This window comes from Diabrotica virgifera, chromosome 3, assembly GCF_917563875.1.
Source record: "Diabrotica virgifera virgifera chromosome 3, PGI_DIABVI_V3a".
In the NCBI taxonomy this organism is placed as follows: domain Eukaryota; kingdom Metazoa; phylum Arthropoda; class Insecta; order Coleoptera; family Chrysomelidae; genus Diabrotica; species Diabrotica virgifera.
The window spans coordinates 207847165-207870284 of record NC_065445.1 but is presented as its reverse complement, the minus strand read 5'-3'; the positions used below and the strand labels follow the sequence as shown (position 1 = coordinate 207870284).

The following is a 23120-nucleotide window of genomic DNA, read 5'->3' as shown; positions in this document are numbered from 1 at the left end:
AGGAATTCAAAAATGATTGTTAATTTGAAATATGTCAGTGGCGTACCATCTTTTTCTTTAAAAAGTTCAGACCATTACCGAATTACAGAATTGTATGTTAAAAAATGCACAATAACTACCTCTTAAAACCTGCCAAATTTTATGCAATGTTGCCAGTAGTTTCGGCAAAATCGTAAAAAATGTGTAAAATTTTGTTTTCTTCAACGCCCTGTATCTTGAAAATGGATGGCGTTACAAAAAATTTTATTAAGCAAACCCCAATTATTTTTCATTTTTTTTACCTATTCTAGTGACGGTGTTAGCTTTTTTGAAAAATATGTATAAAATTATATCAAAAAACGAAAAAAAAAAAACCGAAAAAATGCGGTTTTTTATTTTTAAAGGTACGTTTCACCAATTTTAAAAATCTGAAAAAATTCAGGGTGAAAGATTGTGCAAAAATACACATTATAATTGATTTTCGTAAAAACGAGTGTCTTAGTTTTTTTTTCAGAGTTATTTAAAAGTTTAAAATTGTTCTAAAAATTCGAATTTCCCGCCAAAAAATAATTTTTTTTTTTCATATAGGTCTTTTTGAAACTTACAACTTCTTTAAATAAAGTTTTTGGCTAGCTCTTGACGCGGCTGAGATAAAAAATAAAAACCTAAAAAGCCTAATTAGGCTCTAGGGGGGTCACGTGACCACCTAGGGGGCTAAAAATTTCAGAAAGTGAGTTCCTCTATATGTGCTAAAAAGTGACCTATATGGGATTTAAATTGAGTTGGAGGCACTTTTCATCATCTTACCCGGCTAGGCCCTTTGAAATGTTTCGAGAGCCGCAATTAACAGTAGCGATCAACAGGTAGCCAAAACGCGTTCCAAGAATGCGGCTGTAATTTTGAATATTTTTTCAAGTTATTTGGCACACGTAGTCGTAATATAATAAAGAATGGCGGTACAGAGCCGAATTTGAAAAATATATTAATATGTGGAAATTACTCTATAATTAAATACAATATTAAAAAAACGAGCCTGTACCGCCATTAAGAAGAACAAAAAAAATACACTTTCTTCAAATAAACTTTTTTATCCGATGCCTAGATTTTGTGTCATTTTGGAACTACTAATGAAATAAAAAATTTTAGTAGTTCCAAAATGACACAAAATCTAGGCATCGGATAAAAAAGTTTATTTGAAGAAAGTGTATTTTTTGTTCTTCTTAATGGCGGTACAGGCTCGTTTTTTTAATATTGTATTTAATTACAGAGTAATTTCCACATATTAATATATTTTTCAAATTGGGCTCTGTAAGGCCATTCTTTATTATATTACGAATACGTGTGCCAAATATCTCGAAAAAATATTCAAAATTACAGCCGCAATCTTGGAACGCGTTTTCGCTACCTGTTGATCGCTACTGTTTCCTTTTAAAAAATTATCTAAAAAGAGTACAGAAGGTATTTAATGTTCCTCTCACTGTTTGGATTTCACGAATTTTAAAGTGAAATAAAATGGATAATATCGTTGTTATAAATATTCAAATAATTCTACATGCAGCCTTTGATAATTCAGGATACTTCGATTCTTCATCATCCTTCCATCTTTTTCTGGGACTGCCTACTTATCTTCTATCGCCTTTCAAAAAACACCGTCTTTAACACTCTGTATTCCTCTGATTTACCACATGAACTGCCCATCTGATCTTAGCGAATAATTAGTTATACAGTCTTAATTTAGATTGTCTTTTTAGCTGCTTAGATTTTAATAATGATGGTAGAGAGTATAATGTTCTATTCCACGCAACTATCCTTGCTGAGACCTCTTTTTAGATGAGCCCATCAGTATCAAAATCTGCTAAATCCTAAAATTTTCGTTCTGCTAAATCCAAACTCAAGTACAAATTTCTGAAAATGTAAGGGGCGTGCAGAAAAATTACAAATTAGTGTGCCATTTTATGATATTTATTGATGCCCCTTTGATTGAAAAATATCGGATATTTTTTGGAAAATTTACATTTCTAATGTTTTTTAGCCTCTTGACAAAATTTCAACACATGGATCTAGCAGGTTTTGATTCTATAGGCCTCAGATATAGTTGTTATGTGTGATTACCGCCATATATTATTTAAACTCTTTTTTTCACCAATTCCAAATTGTGGCCATTAATAGTTATGTTCTGCCTAACTCTTTGGTCTTGGATTTTTGGTTATTAGCATGTATTTTGTCTTCTCTTCATTTATTTGAAGGCTCAGACTACCTGTTTTCTCCTCGAGTTGTGAAAACAACTCTCTCACGTCTCTTGTTTAGATTGAGTGACTGCACCTATATCATCAGCAAATGACAACAATAGTTTTGATCCTTGATTCGCAAATCTTCCTGTCAGCTCAGATGATATTTTATTTAATACATATATTACAAGGCCAAATTGAATAGCAACAGTTATAAGGGGTCTCCTTGTCCAAGTCCCGATGTTACACTTAGTCTTTTATATTTGTTGTCAGTAATTTAAGACATTTTGAAAAACAAAAATTAAAAGTAAATCAGATTGAAAGCCACAAATAATCCTTCAAAGAGCCACATGTGGCTCGCGAGCCACAGTTTGGCCACCCCTGTTATATATACTTGGAGTGAGAAAGGGAGGCGTATTGGCGCCAGTTGTCTTTAATGCCTACTCGGAAGAGATCCTAAGCTCTTGAGGGTGAAACAGCTGGAATAAAGGTGAACAGATTTCCCATTACCAACATTAGATATGAGGATGACACTGTCGTCTTAGCCTAAAATATTGAATATCTTCAGAGACTGGTGAACAGAATAGGAATATATAGCCAAGAATACGGTCTAACAATGAACATCAAGACAAAATTTATGAGAATATCTAAACCTGAAAGACATAACGAGAATCTCCTCAAAAACAGAACCAATGTCGAGCGAGTACACCAATACCTATGCATACCTTGGAACAATGATCAACTCCTTAAATAGTTACCTCCAGGAGATTAAAATTAGAATAGAAAAGACTAGAGAGCGAATTTTAACAAAATGAGAAAAGTGCTCTGCACGAGAGATATAAAGTTAGAGCTAAGAGTAAGGTTGCCTAGGTACTAAGTTTTCTAGACTCTGTTTTATGGAACGAAAGCTTGGACCTTGAGTGCGACATCAATGATCAATGAAAAGACTGAATGGAAGTCTTAAGTACTTGCTACTGCCGGTCTACTTGCTTTTAATACTTGGTGTCTCACTTCTTTGTTGAAGTCTCCGTAGCTAGGCAGTGTAATTCCAAGGTACTTTATTTCCATTACTTGTTCAATACTGATGCCATAAACTTCTATTTTACATCTAATTGGTTCTTTACTGATTCCTATTGTTTTAGTTTTCTGAGATGACGTTATCATATTGAATCCTTTAACTCATGTGAAATCTGTGGACTAATCTTTGCTGACTGTACTTATTCATATTGGGCTATCTTTGTGTCGTCTGCGTAAAAGAGTATTTTCACTTCTTTGTTTCCCATTCGGTATTCTCTTCCTTTATTGACACTGTTTTTTTAACGAGTACCAACTTCAGGGAAAATTATTCTGAGTTTTAATGGATACGCAATTCCTTTCTTGTTAAGTCGTCCACTTAGGATTTAAGTGCAAATGAACAAGAAAAACTGATTGATTTGTTATGTGATGCTGAACGAAAATTAGACTTGAACCTTCAACATGAAATAACCAAAGAATGAAGCACTTTTCGGGGATAACTCATTACAATGTTTTTAAAGTGATAACTTTATTTTTTTTAATTCTAGAATTAAAAGTAAGTAAGGTACTCTCAAAATATGGTCTTTTTTTTGGTAAAAAAAATCGTGTAGATCACCCCCTAATTAGTATCCCGAATGAACTTATTCGTTACCGCTTCACAAGTTACTTTACTTATGTATTGTTTACTATGATTTGGTTGGTTCAAAGTGTTCATTAAAAAAAGAGGTTTTAAAGTAACAAATCTGTTTTTTATTTAAAAAAATTCTTTCTTCAAAGCACCTTAAAAATTATTAATTTTAAGTACCAAAAATCTCAACATCTCGAAGAATAAAAAAATGTGTGTTTTGCTTTTCTGAATACCTTGGATTTTTTGTTTTGCTGTAACACAAAAATTGGTTTATATATCTGTTTAAAATTTGCATATCTACACTCGTGATTAGTGACTTATTCAAGCGATTTTAATTAGGTACAGCCTTTTTAAAAATAAGCACTTTCAACCGATGAAACTTACAGATCATAGAAACAATACATAGGGAATGCAAATTGTGAAGCGGTAATGATTAGTTTCATCTTGGATACTAATTGGGGGGTTATTTTGAGGTCCTTTAAAGGGACCAACATTATTTTGAGGGTAATTTACTTACTCTTAATGTTGTAACTTAAAAAAAAAGCTTTTTTAAACGCTTTAAAAAGTTGTAATGAGTTTTCCCCAAAAAGTGCTTGATTCTTTTAGTTATTTCACGTTGAAATATTCGATTTGGAAATTGACAAAAAAGAACCTTCTTTTCATAAGCTACAACTCTGCTTCTACTGGGTCTACAGACTTCATATACAGTGCGCTGGAATAAGTGTTACCCCACTTAATAATTTACATATTTATTACGACTCTTGTTGGAGTCTCATTGGAGAGAACGTAGGCCTGCTACTCCATACTCTAGTGACCAACACCGAGAGTTTATCCCCCACACCGCAACTGACGTGAATGGACTAGGTGACTAGCGTCATCTGGCAATTGAAAGATGAAGTAGTTTTCAATGCTAATAGCAATATTTAAAAAAATTTAAATATTACTAAAAGATTTTTAAATTGAAAACTTATTGGTCCATTTCCTTGGTAACACCTCCATGGCTTCTAAAATTTGCAAGCCATGGAGGTGCTACCAAGGAAATGGACCAATAAGTTTTCAATTTAAAAATCTTTTAGTAATATTTTAATATTTTAAATATTATTAATATTGCTATTTGGATTGAAAACTACTTCATCTTTCAATTGCCAGATGACGCTAGTCACTTAGTCCATTCACGTCAGTTGCGGTGTGGGGGATAAACTCTCGGTGTTGGTCACTAGACTATGGAGTAGCACATAGGCGTAACCAGGATGATCCTAAGGGGGGGTTACAACTACCTGAAAGGGGGGGGTTACAACTACTGGAGGGTCTCTGAGGGATATGGTGTTAAGCGTATAGAGCTCAAAGTACATCCCAATGGGGGGGGGGTTACAACCCCCAAACCCCCCCCCTGGTTACGCCTATGGAGTAGCAGGCCTACGTTCTCTCCGATGAGACTCCAACATGAGTCGAAAATCGTCGATTCAGAGTGCTGGACTGCGCTCCGTATTATAAGTGAAAACTAAGATTGTTTTGCCTTCGCAATTGCAACTGAATAAAAATGGAATTTTTATTTTATTTTTACATATTATTTGGTTTGAAAAATTTGAAATTTGTTTTTTACAACAAATTCATTATACATGTACTCACGCCACTGGTGGGCAGGGCGAGTCTCTCTCGGACTTATTCGAAGTACCTACTAATTATTGTTTACAAAATGTAAATTATCAAACATTTTTGTATTTATTAATGGCTTGTAATATATTTAGTCTATTGAAATGTTACATTTAGGGTTGCATTTTTTAGAGGATAAATTTTATTTTTTTAATATGTAGGAGGGGTCATTAAGCTCAAGTTCATATCTGTGGGGTCGCCATCCTTGTTCCCTGGCCGCCATGTTGGAAAAAGGGGTGTAAAGGGCTTTCGCGCTGCATCTCATAAACTAGCAACCTTATAGAAAATTCAATTACACATAAAATGTATAAAATTAAATTTTCTACAATTTTTTGTCTATTACTTTTTATCGTTAAGTGACCAAAAAAAATGTTATAAACAAAAATAAGAGAAAATTTTGTAACAAGTTTCCTGTTGGAGGTTATAACTTTTTTTTCCGTTCATTTCACAATAAAATAACATCATAACAATTTTGTAGAGGATTTTTTAGCAAACAATTTCCACTGTAAAGTTGTTTATTTTTATTTATAGTCCGTCCGCTATAACTTTTTCCAAGCGGTACGATTCATTTTCAATCAAATTAAGTAAAAACATAAATTGAAACGAACGTCGATGTGTATATACATTTTGTATACTGTATAATATACTACACACATCGGCGTATGTTTCACTTTCTGTTTTGACTTAATTTGATTGAAAATGAATCGTACCGCATGGGAAAAGTTATAGCGGACGAACTATATTTATCTAGGTTTTACAGCGCTCCAAACTTAACCAGATGCTCGATTGCTGATAGGAATAAAATAAAAACAAAACGTTAGGCTTACCTTTCTATTTATACATTTATTTATTATGATTTTAACATTCCTATACTATTATTATGCTATTTCTGACCCTTTTCCCCGTCCCCTCTGAGGTAGAGCCTGGAGGAGCGTTTTTTTGTGTGGTATCACTAATAGGCCTAATCCACGGACTAATCTAGACACAATAATATTATTTTTTAGTGTATGTTGAAAAATATCTATCATAGTTATAATCTTTTCATTTTTTTTCGATGGTCCAAGCTGCGAGTCAAGATCTGAATTAGTATCCGAGGTGAATTTTTGTGTTAAAATGAGAAATGGCGTTGGCGTCATTGTCGATAATTTATCTTCCAATTCCAATTCATTTTCTTCAATAATTAATGTTGATATGTCCACAATGTTACTGCAGCTTTCACCACCACAATGGAGGCACACTGTTAAACATTTGAGGTCTGCTTTTCGGCAACCACACGCACGTCCAGTTTCCATTGCATCTGCAAAAGATGAATTTAATAAGCGCGGGGGTACTGGTGGCTTGTAATCTTGGATTGGTGTCCAAAATTTTTCATGATTTTTTCAGCCCCAATCTTCTGGATCACAATGTTTACCGAGCAATGGCTGAATTTGGTGATACACTCGGAGTCTGTGGAAACGGGCTGCATCTTGTGTTAGAGGAAGTGAGTATCTCAGGGTTTCCAGAGAATCGTCTTTATTTACGCCATATAAAGAAATGAAAAACGTTCCCCACCAACACTGAGTACAGACTTTCCCACTGACAAATAATTTTCCCCAGTGGTTACTTAAAAATAAAATAGTCACCACTCATTATGCACGCTTATAAAAAAGTCAAAATGCTTATTTAATCACAAAAATATAAATTTTACTCACAAGACTCTCAATAGTATTATCTATAAAACTCAAAATACCTTTCACAATTTTTAATACGACTGCACTTGGCAAAATTTCAGTGGCGGCTCGTGGCCTTAGAGACAGGGTCGGCAAGGTCTATTTGTCTCCTCATATAGGTATACCATCTAATTTAAAGGTTTACATCATCATAGGAGATTTTTTTTGTTTGGTTTACTTGACATTCTCTTGATTCATGGTGTTTCTACAATATGTTTTGATTCTTTTGAGACAAGAGAAATCCCGTTCATTTAAAGCAGAAGTTGGTGGTAATAAGATGATCAGTTTGTTGTAATTAATTGCAGTACTTACTATATAGAATTACACATATTTTGTGTAGAACTTATCCAACTTTCTGAAAATATTTGGATCACCGTGATTTTTAAGTAATTTGTAATAATAAATATCTTAAAAATTCTTTGGCGAATTTAACTTTTAAATTTCGAATCGTCAAAGAGGTAAAAAATTTGCAAATCTTCAAAATTCGAAAAACAAGTATCTATTTGCATAATACATAGTAGGTATCCAAAATTTCAAATCATACTCCTTTTTCGAGATATGTATCATGTCTGTGTCTTTTTTTGGGTTGTTCGGAAATATCAAGCGAACCCAAAACGTCACTGCGTATATATTGGAAACTACTATTATTACGAAAATCTCTGAGATTTTGCACCAGTTTTCTAATTCTATCTTTGGAATAAATAATGTCAGTTGAATGATTTTGAACAACAATGAATATCAAATCGATTTGGATAAACACTTTCTTAAAAATATTTAAAAGAATATTAAAAGAGTAATCATTTAAAGTTCCCAAACTGATTGCTTCACAAATCACAAAAAAAAAAGATATTACATCACAACTTTCAGAATCGTCGCCCTCAATAATAAATTAAAAGAATTTCCAAAAGCTGTTCAAGAAAATGTGCTACAGTGAAAACTAACCGAGGTTTAAAATTTCATCGCGTCTGACAAACTGTTTGCATTTTTTTCGAAACAAATTGTCCTAAAACAGTAGTCCGTTTGGGCGAGCTAAACTGGCAAGGAAAGACGATATTCTTTAATTTTTTTACACGCATCCTGCAAAACTAAATTCATTCTATTCCTATGACAGTGAGTAACTAAAGCTTGTGGTGCAATAGTTTTAACTTTTGCCTGGAGACCGTTCAATTCACCAGACATCACGGCAGCGCCGTCATAAGTTTGCCCCAGTTTGCCCCACCAATTTATTTTTGATATCAAAAAATTTTAATCTTTTCGTTAAAACACCAAAAACATATTCTGCCTTATTGCTTTTACTCACGTCTGTAAAACCTAAAAACCTCTCATTATCACGTAACGTGTATCGGACAACAATTAATAATTATTGTGAATGACATGATCATGATAATCAGAAGTTTCATCTACTTAAAGCGAAAAGCAAATGGTTTTCTGAAGCTCAGATCCAATAACGTTATTCAAAATGTAACTAATTGATTATATGAGTTCATTCTGTACTGTTTTAGACATACCTCAAATATCTTAGCATCAGAAACTAAATTAGAGAATTCCAAATCGTATTTCTTAAACAATTTTATGTTATCTATAATTCTATGATATATATCTATCATTAGATTATGATATAACGATTATACGATATTATATATCTATAAATAAATGTAGACAAGGCGGAAACGGCGGGTTCGTTGGGAAAAATATTCCCATGAGATATTTTTGCATAATCACATTCGTGAGACATCCCAGAATAAGGTTCAAGAAGTCGCCTACGTGAAAAGTGGGCCAATTTTTTTTAACAATTTTTTTTAATCAAATTGCAAAAATCAATATTTTTGACCCGGATTAATTTTTTTTTAGGTTTTTGGGACCATTCTGGACAAAAAGGTCTCATATAATTTTTCTCTAAAGTTGATCTTTTTCGAGTTATAAGCAATTTAAAATTTGAAAAACCCGAAAATGGCCATTTTTAAGACTTAATAACTCGGTTAAAAATTATTATTATGAAAGTCAGAAAGTGACTAAATCAAAGTTTAAAGTCGCCGCTACATGATCCTGAAGAAATATGTGTCATTGATTTACTAGTAAGCTGTTATTTTTAATTAATAACAATAAGCGGTTACATCGTATTGACGCCGCTGTAAATGTGAGTGCGAGTAAGATGCACAACTGGACTGCTGGAATGGCTTCTCTCTCGCACTCAGAATTTACAGCGGCCGCACACGTGCATGGCTCTTATTATTATTACTTAAAAATAACAGCTTAGTAAAAAATAATGACAAAAATTTCTTCAGGATCTTGTAGGAGGGGCTTTAAACTTTGATTTAGTCATATATTGACTTTCATAATAATAACTTTTAACAGAGTTATTAAGCCTTGAAAATCGCCATTTTTCGTTTTTTTTTTCAATTTTAAATTGCTTATAACTCGACAACGATCAACTTTAGAGAAAAATTATAAGAGACCTTTTTTGTCCAGAATGGTCCAAAAAATTAAAGAAAAAATTGTTCGGGCCAAAAATATTGATTCTTGCAATTTGATTAAAAAAAAATTGTTAAAAAAAATTGGCCCACTTTTCACGTGGGCGACTTCTTGAAACTTATTCTGGGATATCTCACTAATGTGATTATGCAAAAAAATCTCATGGGTATTTTTTCCTTCGAACCCGCCGTTTTCACCTTGTCTAATGATAATTCCTGACAATTTAAAAAAATTACAATATCAATTAAACGACGTGATTATTTTTTACAATTTCTGCCGATGCCTCCAAATGAAACCTCGGAAGATCTAAATGTGCCGCACCTGCCGTTGCCTGCCATATCTGCCTACGGACAGAAATGTATGTTTGCTTGCTTATCGACTTGTATTTCGTTGAGTTTTACGTGAAAATCGTCACGCTAGGGATGAACTGGGGTCGGCTAGCCGAACAGAATGGCTCGGATCTGATGAATGGCTCTGATCATTCATTTTTTGAAAAGTCTTTTATGTTATGCGCAAGGATCACTTAACGCTTTGATTGGTCGAAGCCTTTTAAAAAACATGAATAAAATTTAGTCTGTATTATCTGACAGATTTTTTTTATCTCACAGATGCAAAGAATGATATAAACTCTGATTAAATTGAATATTAAAAAATCTATAATATCAATACCCTGCCGTACCTGACGGGCCGCCACTGCTGTTGTGCCACATAGGATAAATTATAAGAATAACAGTAATAGCAGGCAGATATTCAGTTTGGACGGAAGACGAATGACGTAACTGCAAATTTTGTCAATTCCTGTTTATTGCGTAATTAACTTCTCAAATACTATGTGCAGATGATAAACGACAGAACTGTAACAATGTGCTGAGCCATGGGCGCCCGCAGGATTTTTTTTCAGGGGGGGCAAAATAAAAAACTGTTGTATGTAATACTTATATTTTTAAAACGTTAAGAAAACAAAATATTGCAACTTCTTTTAGGAACAAATAACAAAACCACGAAAGCCACTCTTAAAAAATACAAAACAAAATATTATAATAAATGTTATTAATGCTAAAAGGTAATAAAAGTAATACCTAAAAGTAATACAAAATAGCATGCAATTTTATTCTTAACTAAAAACCAGTCTTCTGTTATTTTGACAAAATTCGTCTAGTATTTTAGTGGAAAAATTGGAAATATTTAATAGACGATTTCGATGGATACTCAACAATGCTAGCCCAACAAGTCTATCTTGTGCCATTGTAGCTCTTATCCACGTTTTAATCCTGCGTAAGGTGCTAAAACTCCGTTCAATTGTGCAGGTAGTACACGGCAAAGTAAGTAGAAGAATGCAGCTATCTTTGATAGCAGGAAAAAATTTACAGTGCTGAATAAGATCTTCAATGGTTATGTTCTCAGCTATTTGAGATTGAGATAAATACTCTCTCCAAATATTTAATTCGCTTTCCAAATTCTCAATGTTGTATAGATTTCCTACCTTAATTGCGAAAGATTTAACATCTAAAGATTTTATATTTTTTGGTAAAATATTAAACAAAGAGAAGGCGACTTCATGTTCTTTAGAAAATCTTGTTTTTAAGGCAAGAATCAGATGATCTAAATATGGTATAAATATAGATTTTCTAAAAGAATCTTCTGCTGAATCAGATTCATAGTTAGATCTATGAATTTGTCGACCGCAAATTCGTGGTTTTCCCACTTCTATGTTGAGGGTCTCAAAGATAGATAATGCATAGGAAAAAATGTCTGCAAAATTTGAATCAACCTCTGAGCGCTGTTTTTCACAAGTCCTGGTAATTAAATTTATGTGGTGATGAACATCTACAAAATTAATTGAAATACCTTGTAGCGTATTTGCAATGGGCTCTAAAATATTTGAATATTTACTTGCCACAACTAGACAAATAACAAACGTAAAGGAATTTAAGGCTCTAATAACTGAGCTGCTCTTTTTGTAGTAGAAGAGTTCATTAAAATTTGCCCAGTTTTTATATCAAAAAGTGTTTTAAATATTATTTTAAAATTTTCAGCAAAAATCCGCAAAGATATATATTTAGCTGACCAACGAGTTTCACAAAACAAAGGTATATTGGGAATTAGGTTTCTTCTTAGAGTACTCTCTCTAAAAAATTCTATTACGTCTTTAACAGTACCTATGGTATTTCGAATTTCAACTATTTTACTAATGTCGTTTATGACTAAATTTAACCTATGGGAGGCACAATGAAAATAGAATGCTTTTTTATACTTATCTTGTACTATCTTCTGAACCCCGTGAATTTCACCAGCCATTGTTGAGCATCCATCATAGCCCTGCCCTACAAGTTTGTCCATGTTTAAACCTGATGTTTCCAAAAACTCCAAAATAGAATAAGCTATGCTATCAGCGTTTAGTTTATCTAATTTCACAAAACCAAGAAACTCTTCTTTCACCGTAAAATTTTCATTTTCTTTGTATACATACCGTATACCAACAGATAACTGTTCATGTCCCGAAATGTCCACAGTCTCATCAGCCATAACACTAAAATATTTGGAAGAATTGGCTTCTTCGACAATATTTTTTAATATTACATGTCCTGCCAATAAAATTATTTCATTTTGGATCCTGTGAGAAGTGTATTTAGAGTTACCACCTGCGTTCAACAAGTGATTCTCTAAAGTTGTATCACCAGCGTCTATCCTGAATTTTAAGAGATCCAAAAAATTTCCAGAATTTTTGCTACTTTCTCTTAAAAGCATATCATGAGTTCCACAAAAAACTATTGTTTTTATAATTGGAAGAATTTTTTTTCTATTTTCCGCTACATTTATTTGCTTTCCCTCATCAATCAGAGACAATATATCTAGTTTTTTATTGGACATCACATCAATAAAATTTTTGGAACGGATAATTGAATCTTTATGCCAGGCAGAATTAGAATGGTTCTTGGCCTGCGTGTGGAAATCCCTGTATTTTATAAATGGCCTTGTTATAAATGCGCCTAAGGTACTACCGTGTGTCACAACAGGTGGGAAAACCACACAATACTTACAAAGGGCACCTTTAAGAACTTTGGAATAAACCAACCAGTCATATTGTTGAAGCCATTTGTGTACAAACGGCCGTTTATTTGGATCAACATCTTGCTTAAAATCATAGGTAGGGGACGGCGTATACGGACTTCTTAATATATCGTATTGGTATTTTTGTTTATCTTGAATCGACGAGGAATTTACAAAATTTCCAATGTCTTCTGATTGACCGTCTGGAAATATTCGGGCAATGGTTTCTTGTACATCAGGCTGATCTGCTGTCTCCGCTAAAGTATTTCTATTCGAAGAAGTGCTAGGCTCTGCTTCCTTTACTGCATGTTCATGTTCCCCTTCTTCTTCGCGTGCTATGTCACTACTTGTGCTAGGGATAGGGCTACGAGTTGAAGCCTTATTCTTTTTGGAATCGGTAACTTCCTCGAGGGCGGTTGTTTTTCTTTTAAAGAATGTTCGAATGTCAATTTTTTTCTAAAGAATAAACCAGCAAAACTATAGTCATGCACCCATATAGCACACAACGTCCGATGTACGTCCATATAACGTACATTTAAAGTCCAAACGTCCATGGACCAAAACTGGACGTACTATGTACGTACATTATGGGACGTCCATTGGACGTTGGATTTCAACGTACATTGGACATCCATTTGTGGTCCATGGATATTTTACACAAAACGCGACTATTATATCGTCGCCTTAGTACTATAACTTGATAACTCCAAAATTGACGTTTTTGAGATAACTAGTTCACAAGATGTATTTCATTTGCCTCCATATTGTGTAAAAACTTGATAGCTCACTTCAAACGGGTTAAGTATTTATTTATGATTGACGAAAGTTGATAAAACTCAAATGCCACTAATATTCAGTGCTAAAACTTGACAAGATAAGTTATCAAGCTATTATTTAATCGAAATAATCGTGAATACGACATACACTGAATGCTATAACTAGATAACTCGAGTTATCTAGTTTTAGCACGTATTTCTCTGAAACCATTGAACTTACCACATAATTGCTATCTGTTTATTCGGTTCATTTTAATGCAAGAATTCGAGAATTGTTAGCAGATCTGGCAACCCCCATGGCAGAGGGCTAATTTTCAACAAAATAATGTTTAAAATATTAGTTGTGTTAAAAAGTTCACTTATATGCGACTTAGCACAACATGCGACATTACCAAATGTTAACATTATGGTAGTGCTAAAAGTTGATAACTTTAATTTTTCATGTTTTTTTCCATATTGGAAAACAAATTTACACCATATTCCTAAATAGATCAGTTGCCAAAAAGTTAAGGAACAGTATTTTAGAGCCGCAGAGTGAATTCCGTATTTACCAACATCATGGTAGCAGCACAAATATCTTTAAAATCTTTAAACTCGTTTATCTCAAAACTACTAATTTCGAGTTATCAAGTTATAGTATTAAGGCGACGATTATTAAGTCCCAATACAAACTAAATGAGAATCTTCTTGACAACGTTGTCGCTCTTCGCGCTATCGGTCGTGAAAGGTAGTATTAGGCAAGTACTTTTAGGGGATTATCGCTGTTAATTGTTGTGGAATACTGAAGGATGGTTTATTTATGATAATTCACAGAATGGCAAACGCGCTTGTAATATACAACAACGGTACTGACTCTAAAAATAGTTTGGAACAGAAACATAACAGAGATTAAACCTCTTTTAATGTGCATGCTTCCTAGGGCGTCATTATCTGAATCTCGTTTTTATGAAAATACATCCTGTGATATATTTGTGTTTTCTGTTTATCGTGCAAGTACAGTCGTGCATTAATGAAGTTCCTAGTTCCTATAATAAAGTATATATTATAATGAAGTTATAGTAAAGAGAAATAAAAAGGTCTTTTGTGTAATATTTTTAAGTATAAGTTTAGTATTATAAGGAACTATTTCCTATAAAGGCTTTTTGCTATGTATTCACAAAATTATAGATACTAGATTTCTTTCTGAAAAGTGCCCTACAAATGTTCATAAGACGTACATTGAATGTACATAAGGTGTACACTGAAAGCTTCAATACAACGTACAATGTACGTTTGTAGCGGACGTTCTATGGACGTCCAATTTTGTGAACTCTGGACATTCGTTGGACGTCCATCGGATGTCCATTGTACCTTAGCGGGACGTCCATTGGACGTTCCAATGTACACAGATGTACGTCCATTGGATGTCCATAAAACGTACTTGTGCTATCTGGGCAGTTTAAGGAAAATGTTAATAAATCAAATTACCTGATAAGGATTGTGTTTGTATTAAATGATAGAAACCGGAAACCGCCCGTAAGGCTAACACGATAATAATAAAATAAAATACACTGCGAATCTCAACGCAAAGAAAATAAACAACGGCTGTGAACTCTGAGCGGCTTGACGAAAACAGGTAGAATGGTGGTCCTGGTGGTGCGTGGCCGGATTATCTATCACCATCACCACCACCACCATGTGATTGTGCTTGTGCTACGACGTTGCCGGTTGCATTCAAAAGGCGCGTAGGTTCGTAGGTATTCGACGTATTATATTTAATATCTTAGACCATGGTCTAAGTTTAATATAATATTATCTCCATAATTTTGTTTTTGGTTTATATACTTGTATAATATACCTTTTATGTCAACGTAAAGGTATTAACTTTTTAGGTTTGAGTACAGAAAAATATACAAAATAGTAAAATCTCAGGGGGGGCCACGGCCCCCCCTGGCCCCTCTCTGCGGGCGCCCATGTGCTGAGCCACTATAGGGTAGTAGCGTCGTTATTGAAATACGCGCTATGTTAGACCTTGTTTCAGATGCATAATGACGCAACTGTAAATAGGGTTGAAAATAGGGGGATTAAATTAAGATAATGAAATTAGAACCAATATCGATGAAAATAAAAGCCATCGTTGTCAAAAAAACGCCATATCGATGCTCCTGGACGATTACTCTTCATTTAGTCCCTATTTTAAACATTTAAAAATCGTTCTTTGCACTTCTGAAGAATTTTGCATTTTTCGGTTGCGTCATTCTTCTTCTGAACCGGCGAATTTGTCCCCAAACAACTACTTGGGCCTTGTCTATATGCTTAGGGTTCTAAGTTTTGTAGTGGCAATATCTATTTTGTTGGTTACTTGACGAAAAAAAGTAATACAAACAAAATTGTAGAAAATTTAATTTGCTACATTTTATGTTTTATTAAATTTTTTGTAGGGTTGGTAGTTAACGAGATACAGCGCGAAGCCCCTTGGCACCCCTTTTCTAAGATGGCGCCGGGGGACAAGGGTGGCGAGCCTACAAACTTGAACTTAAGCTTCTACTGACCCCGCCCCCCTACACATTAAACAATAAAATTGAGTCCTCTAACAAATGCAAGCTATGGCCTAAAAATGTAACATTTCAATGGACTAATTATAATCTAATCAATAATATATTTATTATTATTGTTTATCAAAAAATGTATCGATCGGATGGGCAAGTTGGCTGAGGCTCAGGCGATCGACAAGTTTAGTGGATTTGCGATCGTGGTTTGAGCCCCAGCCCGGTCATTTGAAATTAATAAAAGGCCAACGTCGTAGTATAAAATTCAATAGAATCTACGACTTGGTCTGGAATACACTGGCGTCTGATCGGCCTATAGGGGAGCGTTACGGCAAGCGAATATATATATGTATATATAAAATGTAAATAAATATTGTAATACATACGTTAAATTGTCCACTTGTTAAAGTGTAAAGTTTAAAATAACAATAACTATTTACTATATCTTATCGAAGCACTACCGTGTTTAAAGATAAAGGATGTTTACTCGTTTGTACGAGTTAATAATAAGTACCATAAAAATAGAAAAGTAAACAATCGAATGTTATATGAAGCGCCTGGTTAAGAATGTAATAATTATATTATATAGGGTGGAAGGCACTTATTGAATAAAATTATTTCTATCCTTGTTTTAAAAGATCCGTCGATTTACATCTATAAATATGCGCTTTTTAAATATAAATTTTAATGTAGGGTAGGGTGGGGTATATTGGTACGTGGGGCATCATGGTACAATTCGAATTTACCGTCTTAATGCAATCCAATATTTCCGGTATTTCAGAATGTTATAATCTAAGACGGTTATTAGGTTAAATGCCATATTTAAGTACAAAAGTATAGAATGCATTATCAACTGACGACTTAATTTTTTAGACGGCAGGGTCGGTTGGGGCAGATTGGATTAAATTGAATCCATGGCAGCCCGTTTGCTTATACAATGGTTCGCTGGATAGGGCTTGGGTAGAGGTTGGAGCGAAGATTTTTAACGGTGGGATTTGGATTGGCGCTTGAGTGGGGGTTAGCTCGAAATTGGTTGCCGTCATTTCTAATATTTAGACAATTTGGCCGTTTTCCGATCTCTATGGCTTCTCAGATAATTTTTGGTTTATAGAAGCATTTCTTCTACCAAATACTATCATCTATCTATCTAATCTAATTAGCCTTCTTCGGTCCATCTTTGGACATAGGCCTCCCCAATCATTTTCCATTCTTCTCTGTCTGTCGCTACAGTTATCCACCTAGAGCCCACGTGCTTCTTGACATCATCTGCCCATCTCATTTGTGGTCTTCCTCTGCTTCGTTTATATTCCCACGGTCTCCAATTTATGAGAATTTTGTTCCATCGGTCTTCCTTTTGTCTTATAGTGTGTCCGGCAAATCTCCATTTCAACTTTGCAACTTTTTCTCTCTTATCCACTCGTTTCTCCTTTTTTTCCAATAGTCTTATGTGCAACATTTGCCTTTCCATTGCTCTTTGCGTCTTTATAATCTTGTCCATGTTTGCTTTTGTAAACGTCCACGTTTGGGAACCGTAAGTGAGAACAGGGAGTACGCATTGATTGTATACCTTGGTCTTAAGATGTTGTAGATATCTTTTGTTTTTAAAGATGTAGCTTAGTTTTCCAAATGCCGTCCATGCCAGTCTAACTCGTCTTTTGATCTCTGCTGTTTGGTTTTCCTTGTTAAGTTTTATAATTTGACCCAGATATATATAATCGTGAACTTGTTCTATTTCATCTTTTCCGATCCTCATTGTGATGTCCTCATCTGTATTTGTTATGATTTTGGTCTTGCTGTAATTCATATTAAGGCCTATCTTTCCGGCTTCTATGTCCAGTTCTTTCATCATTTCAAACAATTCTTCTTTTTTATCGGTTATCAATATGATGTCATCGGCGTACCTTAGGCGGTTCAAGCGTTGTCCACAAATTTTTATACATTTTTCTTCCCATTCTAATCTTTTAAAGATATCTTCCAGAACCTGATTGAAAAGTTTCGGTGATATTGTGTCACCCTGTCTTACGCCTCTATTTATTTGAATTGATTGTGTTCCTTCATATACTTTAATTGTTGTTGTGGCATCTTTATATATATTGGCTATTAGGTCTGTATATCTGTGGTCAATTCTGCTGTTAATCAAAGAACTTTTCACTGCCCAATGGTCGACACTGTCAAAAGCCTTTTCGAAATCTATGAACGCTACATATAGAGGGATGTTGTATTCATTTGCTCGTTCTATAAGGATTTTCATACTTAATAAATGATCACTTATGCTAAATCCCTTTCTAAAACCAGCTTGTTCTTTCGATTGGTATCCGTCGAATTTTGTCGTCAATCTATTGGTTAAAATTTTTGTTAGGAGTTTATACATTACATTGAGGAGTGTTATAGGACGGTAGTTTTTTATATCTGCTTTGTCCCCTTTCTTGTGTAAGATAATGGTTACGGATTCCTTCCAGTTGTTTGGGATTTTTTTTTTAATATTTTGTTAAAAAGGGAATAGAGAGTTTTAATTACCACTTTTCCCTCTTATTAGTTATTCCCTCTTTTCCAGGCGATTTGTTGTTTTCATTTCTTTCAATGCCTTCTTTATTTCTGATTTGCTTATTTCTGGCTGTAATTCTGAATTGACATTTTTTATTTTCGACTTAAATTGGGTTTTTATTTCTTCTGATGGTTCCTTTTTTGTTTTATATAACTCTGAGTAGAAATGTCGGATTATATTTATGATGTCGTCTTTAATGTTTGTTTCTACTCCGTTTACGTCTTTTATTTTGTTTATTTCAAATCTGCCGAGTTTCGGTCTTAAGCATTTCATATTCTTGTTGTTTTGTATTACTTCTTCTATTTTTATTTCTTGTTCTTTTCTCTTAGTTTCTTTTATCATTTTGCTTATTGTTTTATTGATTTCTACATATTCTATAGATTTCCTTTTGCCTTCTTCGATCAGCTTTCTTCTTTTATCCATAAGCTTCTTTGTTTCTTCTGATACATAATTGTCTTTTTAACATCCTTTTTTGCTATTTCTTTTCCTGATGTAACCATCGTTGCTATAAGTATGTTGTTTATTTCGTCTATATCTTTATCATCACTGTCTAATTTTCCAGTGAGTTGTTCTTTTAACAGGTCTTTGTTTTTCTTTTTATATTGCCCTAGTTTGTTTCTATCTACTAGGTCCGAGTTTCTTATTATTTTTCTTTTCATCTTATAGTTGCCGTCGATACTAATTTTTGCTCTGACCATCCTGTGATTTTTTAAGTATTTTGTTGTGAATTTGTTAAGAACTGTTACATATTTAATGATATATCGTTCCGTGGACAGTATGTAATCGATCTCATTTTTTGTGGACCCATTAGCTTTTTTCCATGCCCATTTTCTTTGGGGTTTTTTTTTTGTAAAAGGAGTTCATTGCGTATAGACGCTTTTCTTCTAGGTATTTCATCAAAGTAGCACCTCTATCATTTCTCTGGCCGTATCCGAAATCTCCTATTTTAGTTTCTTCTTTGTTTAGTTTCTTACCCAGTTTAGCATTGAAATCTCCTATTACTAGTGTGAGATGATTTTTATGTTCTTCCATAGCCTTTGAAATATCTTCATAAAATAGTTCGATGTCTTCGTAATCATAAGCTGTCGTGGGGGCATATACCTGGATAATTTTAATTGATGTTCTTCTTATTTTGAGTATGACGAAGGCGACACGATCTGATATACCTTTGACTATTTCACTCATCTTAAAATTTTCACATAATCTGACCAATCACAAACCAAAGACAGCTTGTGTTATCGCGAAAACACCAACTGTCTTTCAATTCTGATTGGTCTATCAGCTTCGTGTTTTCAACGACGTAACCATGGATACCGATCGCAAAGCAAAGTTTGACGTTTACCAAAAAAATTATTGTAGCTGTATACGTCAAAAGGAACATCATCAGAACATAGTGAATACTTTTAGGAATACTCCAAGTACATCAAGTAATAATAGCAACAATACATTGTATCCACCTAATAACGGTCATACTATTCAAAATTTTTACAATTGCACCGTTTATAATAATTATAGTCGAGAATAATGTATTTTTTTGTGTACAAATTATTTATTGTTATAGGTAAAAAATAATTATAACAAATTATTTATAGTTATAATAAATATTTCATGATTATGACTAATTGTGAATTATTCAAAAAATGGGTAGATTTGGGTTACCTAGATCAAATGTATTATTATTAAATTCCTTCCTCTCATTCTACTGAATTTTTGACCTATCACTTTGTTCGTGAAATAGTCTAATAAAATACCACTCGTGATTTAATTTATCTTAGAAGTCTGTCTTTTATTTCTAAACTCAACTGAGTTGCTTAAAGAAAACACCACTCATCCTACGGACTCGTGGTGTTTTCAAGCAACTCAGTTTCGTTTAGAAGTAAATCGACAGACTTATCGCGAAAATTGAATCACTAGTGGTATTACTATTGATAATTTGAACATGCTTATTTACGGTTTTATTTATTATGAATCCTACTCCAAAATTACTATTCTTTTCATTTCATTTATAATACAGTACATTCCCGGAGTTTAGCTGTATTCGGTTTTCTTCTTTCCGTCGAGTTTCCGATATGCCTATGATATCCCATTTTATATTTTTTAGTTCTTCCTCCAGTTCATGTACTTTTTCATCCGTGGATATTGATTTAATATTGTATTTCCCTATTGACAGATTGATAGATTTTCTTGGTTTCTGTTGTGTTCGTCTTAGTGGGTTTTTGTTTTTATCTATCAAGAGCGAATTATTGCCTCCCCCAGATTCCGTGAGGCAGACCTTTGAGGTGTGGGATTCAGAAATTTCCTTACCCACCTAGGGACCATTTCCGTTTGTTTTATTATCCGCCATGATAAAAAGAGGGGGGTAATGGCAGTTAAAACACCACGCTTACCATGCGGGTTGGTGAGTTCTTATTCAGCCGCCCATTCTGGGTCAGACGCTGTTTGTAGCCGCTCACTCTGAGACAGACGCTACTGGTTCAGCGTCAAAATACCATCATATGACACAAAAATAATTGTAGGAGATTTCAATGCCAAGATTGGTACAGAGGACATATAAAAACAAATAACAGGGGGAAAAGTGAACATAGGGACAGTAACCTGAATGGAATAAGGGTAATATAATTTGCTTTTGAACACAATATGCGAATTATGAGCACATATTTCGACCACAAAGAAATTCATAAAGGTACCGGGGTATCACCAAATCAGTAAATCAAATAGATTATTTTCTAATAGAAGCCAAATCTGAAAGATAGCCGAAGTTATAGAGGTTCAGATGCAAATTCTGATCACTTTTTGGTCAAAGTCAAAATGGAGCAAATAACTCCCACAATTCATAAGACTATTTGTAAAAAAATGAAAAGATATAACGGTGCACTACTGCAGGATGAGGAGGTTAAGAAAAAATTCAAGCAGCAAATTGAAGAGAAACTGAAAAGCCAGACAACACTAGATGATATAGAAATCAGATGGGTACAGCTAAGGGGAAACATTCAAGAGGCAGCTGACAGTATTATTAATAAAAAGACAAAGTAAACAAACATACTGACAGACGTGATGAGGATTGTAAGAAAGCAATAAGGGACCGAAATAAAGCCAGAATATAGAGCACATTGAGAAATAATAAAGAAAGTAAACAAGCTTATGCTGAAAAAAGACGGGAAGCAAAGAAGATGTGTAGAAGAAAGAAATGGTTAAATTTAGAGCAGAAATTAGACCGCATTGAAGAATATTTTTTAAATAAGCCAGTCAGGAATTTCTACCATCATCATTCTCTTTGCCTTATCCCTATGCGGGGTCGGCTTCCCTAATTGCATTTCTCCACACAATTCTATCCTGGGTCATATCAATATTAATCCCCTTTACCAACATGTCCTGCCTAATCGTTTCCCCCACGTCTTCTTTGGTCTTCCTCTCCTACTTCTTCCAGGAATCTGCACTTCAGCTACTCTTCGTATTGGATGATTAACGTCTCGACGTTGAACATGACCAAACCATCTCAACCTATGCTCTCTCATTTTGGCATCAATTAGTGCCACACCTAGACTTCCCCTAATAGAGGAAAGGCGGGCAAAATGGGGTACTTAAGGTTTAAATTGGGATTTCAAAAAAATCTGTAACTTTTAAGGTCTTAAAATAAGACAAATATCATTGTTATAGTAGTAACTATTTATTAATATAATTTAAATTTAAAAAAATCAAAGTTTTTTTTATTATATGAAAAAACAGAAACTATTGTAAATTGCCCCATTATGCCCGTCGTATAGGGTAAAATGGGGCACCAAATTGAAACCAAGAAAAGCCTATTGACAAAATTCGCATACAAGTACTACTTCATCATCCTGATCTTCTACACCTGCACGTGAATTTTTAGCTCATTTAAGGCAACTGGATCAGCTTATCCATCCTTCTGTGGAACTTGAATAAAAGTTTCCGCAGAACCAGTCAGTGCCACTATCTTCGCCTTCTGATTCTGACTCTACTTTTTTAGTTTTATTCAATTGCGATTTCTTACTCGTCTGTGATTTGGTTTGATCATCGGCTATCTTACTTGGTATGGTAAAAGGGTAAAGACTAAAAATATGTATTGAAAAAAGGGTACCCCATTTTACCCTACCTATTGGTACCCCATTTTGCCCAAAGAGCAGATTTTGAGATTATGACCTGTTTAAATTATTAAAAGTTTTTATTTTTTAACATAATGACAAACGAATCCTCTGGAACACATTCACTGTTAGCTGGAAGTAGTGATATTAAATAATAAATTGTTTTAATAATACTAACGATGGATTATTTTTCGGCCGATATTATAACTTGGTTAACTAAAAACGCACATGTACTCTTCACAACAATCGACTAATAATTAATTATATCTGATTTATGACAGAAGGCGTAAACAGGCGTCTATAATATAATTTCATTAATGTCGTGTAGATGGAGCGAGTGATATTGAAAAAAAAAAGAGAGTACCCTGTTTTAGGTAGCTACCCTGTTTTGCCCGCCTTTCCCCTATACTCATTTTTAATTTTATCCTTTCTTG

At 33.9% G+C, this 23120-nt stretch overlaps 1 protein-coding gene across 2 annotated transcripts in view; it reads right to left on the bottom strand.

Annotated features, from left to right (window-relative positions):
- LOC126881515 (UDP-glycosyltransferase UGT5-like) overlaps positions 1-16553 on the bottom strand; it is an 81163-nt gene extending 64610 nt beyond the window's left edge. Inside the window, exon 1 of one of the 2 annotated variants that reach the window (XM_050645812.1) lies at positions 16425-16553. The gene's annotated coding sequence lies outside the window, so the exon portion shown is untranslated. Of the gene's footprint in view, positions 1-14977; positions 15143-16424 lie in introns of those variants that run through there. The other variant, XM_050645813.1, reaches the window with a different exon arrangement.
- Positions 16554-23120: the final 6567 nt, after the last annotated feature.